The 5,344-nt window shown below is 41.7% G+C and overlaps 1 protein-coding gene across 1 annotated transcript in view; it reads right to left on the reverse strand.

Moving 5' to 3' along the window:
- The window catches only part of peak1 (pseudopodium-enriched atypical kinase 1), a 71,140-nt gene extending 66,104 nt beyond the window's left edge, over positions 1-5,036 (reverse strand). The window contains exon 1 of the mRNA XM_058407847.1: positions 4,809-5,036. The gene's annotated coding sequence lies outside the window, so the exon portion shown is untranslated. The remainder of the gene's footprint in view (positions 1-4,808) is intronic.
- Between the last annotated feature and the right edge of the window lie 308 nt (positions 5,037-5,344).

The following is a 5,344-nucleotide window of genomic DNA, read 5'->3' on the forward strand; positions in this document are numbered from 1 at the left end:
TCAGAATACACAGTGCATCACAGTTTGTTGTGTTTTGGCAGCGAAAGCATTAGGCAGGTAGTCATAATGTTACGCTTGATCAGTGCGTGTATGTATATAACGTTCATAAATGTTAATGTTTAGAGTAAATAAATGTTAATAATATTTGTATTCAGAACAATATAGGAATTCGGATCATAATGATTTTTATTTTCTCGAGCTTCAAAATTTTTCAATCTTCGCAAACTTTTCCTAGAAAATCCTGCATGAAAATAAACTGTGCCTAATAAACACCCTAACTCAACTTAAAACAACTTTTAAACTGAAGATTAACTCATTAAAATGAGGCTATTTTTTTTAAAACATTACAGTATATTTTCTTCAGAAATGATATCCGGGTCAAGAACATTAAATATTTTAGACTTGAATGTTAATTATTCTTGAGAAACATGCTAGAAGATATTTTTCTCCTCCACATCTTGTTCCATGATTTCAGATTAATCCATAAATAAATAAATAAATAAATAAAAATTATTATTGTTACTATTATTATTATTATTATTATTATTATTATTATAATAAAGAATCTGTATATAGGTCTAAATGACTGATGCATGAAAGGGTTTGTTGTGTTGCTTTCTAATTCACAGCTTGTTTGTTACACACAGCTAAGAGCATCAGTGGATCAGACAAACACTATTACATTAGAAAGACGTAATGAATGTTTTTAAAATAATTAGAAATGAAACCTAAGGCATGTATTCAGATGTTTTTTCCCCTGCACTCATTATGTAGTTGTTTGTGTTTTGTCTTTAAACAGCAGTTTTGGTTTAAACTAAATTCAGAGACTTAGCCAAGCGTGTGTGTGTGTGTCTGTGTGTGTGTGTAAGAGACTGACCCATGGGTCACACCTGTTCTGTAGCTTGGAGCTTTGAGAGAGGGGGGTGTGTGGGTGGTGGGGTTTGGGTGGTGGGTCAGGAAAAGTTCAACACACTGGTGTCACATAACAACCATCTTACACGGTCACAAGCGTCCAGCACAACGTTCACCACAACACAACCTCCACGTCGATTTATTTTGACAGACCACCGCAATTCGCACCGACAAAAATATTCCGCTCATTCACCGAACAGACAGATTTCTACACTTTCTCAAAATTTCCAACTGCTAATTTCTGGAGGAGGAAAATAAAAACCCTTGGAATTCCTACTCACAAACTTGAGACAGTTTTCTTCAACCCCGAGTTCAGCAAGTGACGTCATATCGACACGGCGCTCACGGCATCCGTAGTAACCCGAGGCGTTTGTACTGTTAACACAAGCAGATCAATCAACACGTATTCTCTTGTTAAATCTAAAACACTGACTATTCGCTTAGTTCTAGTTCACCGTTCTGAGGGAGAACCTATACATCACTCATCACAGCTGCAAACAAAAGCTGAACCAGCAGGAGTCCATGGGATCTTCCCCCACGTTGTAGTGCGAACACACAAAGGTCAAAAAATGACGTCATTTCAAGTTCCTAGCTCTGACATCGCACTTCTGAGGCAAGCAGAACGCAATTCCCAGGAATATCCCATGTATTTCTCAGCCTCATAAACTACGCATCTTTTCCAGAAGCTTGTCTGTAGTTACTCAATAAGTCCTTACTCATATTCTAACGCAGTGTGTCTAATAAACCAATAACACAAATATTTTGATTAGATTAGATCTTGATAGTTTCCCTAAAATAAAGCCATTTTAATACGTCTCAATTCATTTAACATATTCGACTTTTTCGCAATTCTTGGGTAGTTTTATTTCTAGGGCTTTTAAAGCGAGGCAGTTTTTTAACAGAAACTCCGAACCCACATGCTGTTCAGAAACCTCTGTCTGGGATGGGAGCACATGTCAGAAACGACACGGCGCTCTTTCTTTGCTTTGACATTTCCGTCAGCGAGACATGGTAATGATGGTAACAGTAATCCGACCCGTCATAACACATCCACCCACATCACAATGCGGCACTTCGCACCTGATAGCGTTCGCCTGCTTATGAGTTATTAAAAAAAGAAAAAAGTTATTATTTCCCTCCCAAGAAGTTTGCAGGCTTATTAATCTACTGAAGTCCCTTTCAAGTGCATTACTCTCAGAGGACGGGTGTAAGCACAGAATATCAATCATCTGTCATCGGCGGAATTATTCCGGGTGACGGCTATTCGGAGATGATCAAAGCAGATACACACACCTACACGAAAGAAAGCCATTCTAACCGATAATAATGCTGACAGTCTAACGAGATGCCGCCGGGATGCGATATGAGAAAACTGACAGGAAACTGGGACCATCTCGTTTTCTATTCTGACTTCGAGAACATCGTGAAATTATATTCAGACTTGCTATTCTGTGCAACGTGTAGTGTACAGCCAAAAGTTTGTGGACGCCTGATTACAAGTCATACACCCATCAGCCATAACAGTGAAACCAGTGACAGGTGAAGATTATTGATTAACACCGGCGGGCTTGTTACAGTAGCAGCTGTCAAGTTGGGGGTATAATGAGGCAGCGAGAGAATATTCGGGTGTCTCTTCCATGGGGAAGAGATGACACCAGGATGCACTAGGGAACGAAAGCAAGCCAGCTGAGACAGCGTGATGCTCTGGGTAATGCTCTGCTGGGAAACCTTGAATTCTGGCATTCATGTGAATGTTACTTAGAAACGTAGGACCTGCCTAAACAATAAAGCAGAACAAGTATTCACCAGATTTCAGTCTGGGGGATGTGCTGGATCCGATCCAGTGAGGCAACTTTGGTTAAGACGAATTTATATTTTTATATATAAAAAAGATTGTCAGGTGTCCACAAATCTCTGGCCATGTACTATACTATATTGTTAGATCCTTGTGACACTCACCACCGACATGAAGCCCAGGTCAGGTGAAGGGTCCAGACAGATTTTAGGAGTATAAAGAGGACTGCCTGATTTCCCTAGATTTGATGCATTACTTACTGAATTTTTTATTCGACCACCAACGGTTACGGCTAATAACAGACATTTTTTCTGGGAAGGTCTTGATATTCTGCAATACTGTGGACAGACTATATGACTAAGCAATATTGGAAAATTTGCAGGAGTTTGATTACGGTTATAGCTGTTTACATTTCATGGGTTGGGTTTATGTGTTTCTTTTAGGGGGTGGGGGAATTTCTTAAATGGTTTGCACCGCTTCCGGGCAACAGGCAAAGCAGCCCTGAGGAAAACCAAACGGATTTACAACATATTAGATTGTGGAGAATGTACACAGGTGAAATCCAAAATTGGAGATGCAAAGGTCAGCACTATGATATGGAGTAAAAGGCAGTCATAAAGGATTCAGGATCACTTTCAGTTTAGCTCACAGACCTTCATCACGTCTCGATGAATAATAATAATAATAATAATAATAATAATAATAACATGGTAGTAACAATAAAATCATCACCCCTGTGTCAGCTGTGCAATAACACAACATTTTTCACATTATGACGCACTTTACTTAACATTTTCAATGTATATTCAATTCTTATTTACCCAGCTTACTGCAGTGTGGATACTGTAACCTGTGCACCGGTGTTTATTGTCCAGCTGCAACAAAACTATTTCCCTCATGGATCAATAAAGCTGTCTGTTCTGTCTGTATGTTTATCTGAAATAAGTACAGCTTGTTAAGTTATTTTCAATCACCAATAACCAATCTAGCCCAGCTGCTTAGAGACTCAGAAGAGACTATAGTGTGTAGTTTTATGTGTGTAAGAGTGGAGGTGACTTTTCGGTGCTGTTCAAAGTAAACGCACTTCAACTTTAACACTGGCGCGGCGTCTTAAGTTGAAGCACAGCTGCCCTGAAGGAACGAAAATTGTCCAGCGCGCGCGCGCACACACACACACACACTCGCGCTCTCTCTCTCTCTCTCTCTCTCTACACACACACACTCGCGCTCTCTCTCTCTCTCTCTCTCTCTCTACACACACACACTCGCGCTCTCTCTCTCTCTCTCTACACACACACACTCGCGCGCTCTCTCTCTCTCTCTCTACACACACACACTCGCGCGCTCTCTCTCTCTCTCTCTACACACACACACTCGCGCGCTCTCTCTCTCTCTCTCTACACACACACACACTCGCGCTCTCTCTCTCTCTCTCTCTACACACACACACTCGCGCGCTCTCTCTCTCTCTCTCTACACACACACACACTCGCGCGCTCTCTCTCTCTCTCTCTACACACACACACTCGCGCTCTCTCTCTCTCCCTCTTTCTCTCTCTCTACACACACACACTCGCGCTCTCTCTCTCTCTCTCTCTTTCTCTCTCTCTACACACACACACACACACTCTCTCTCTCTCTCTACACACACACACACACACACACTCTCTCTCTCTCTCTACACACAAACTCTCTCTCTGTACGCATATATATATATACACACACACTCTCTCTCTCTCTCTCTCTCTCTCTCTCTCTCTACACACACACACACACACACAAACTCTCTCTCTGTACGCATATATATATACACACACACACACACACACAAACTCTCTCTCTATACGCATATATATATATATATATATATATATATATATATATATATATTATATACACAGGTTTTTTCGGCAAAACGCACTCGTTCCCCATACTTAATGTTACACAAAGCCCTCGACAGTGTGTTCACGTGCAAACTGAAACTCCGGCACTGAAGCAGAGAAGCGAGAATTCCAGACCTCCCTCCTTCTCCTTCTCTCTCTCTCTCTCTCTCTCTCTCTAACTTGGCCGAAAAAAAGAAGACGAACTTTCCGTTTCTTACCCTTTATGCGCTGCGGCTCCTCTTTTCTCGCCACTGCGGATACGTGTAGTTCATCTTCTCACTATCGCGGGACCGTTGTGTTAAAACGCCACTTCTTCACTATATTTTGTGGCTCCAGTTGCGGTCACGCGTTGGTGCTCGCTCTCGGTCTCGGTCTCTCACTCCCTCTTTTCCTCGCGCGCACGCGCGCACACACCACACACTCTCAGAGCCGTGATTCGGCCACAGCAGCTATGTGTGCACTTCACAGCGACGGGCGCGCGCCTACGTAGCCGAAGCAGGGCGGGTTAACGCTGCGCGTCGCACGTCGGAATGTCGGGAACGCGCATTATTTGCCTCAAGTGGCGTTTATATGGTGGTGTGGATAAAACAGCTTTTGAGAGGGATGTAAAAATATTAAAACAGCTCAATTAAATACAACATTGTAATTTATTTCTAGCTACTAAATTTGATTTGTAGTAACCTAATTTAATAAGTAACATAAAAAATAACCTTGCTCGTTTACACTTAAAACTGCAGTTACGTGAAGGGGACAG

This window comes from Hemibagrus wyckioides, linkage group LG14 (genome assembly GCF_019097595.1).
Source record: "Hemibagrus wyckioides isolate EC202008001 linkage group LG14, SWU_Hwy_1.0, whole genome shotgun sequence".
Taxonomy (NCBI): Eukaryota; Metazoa; Chordata; class Actinopteri; order Siluriformes; family Bagridae; genus Hemibagrus; species Hemibagrus wyckioides.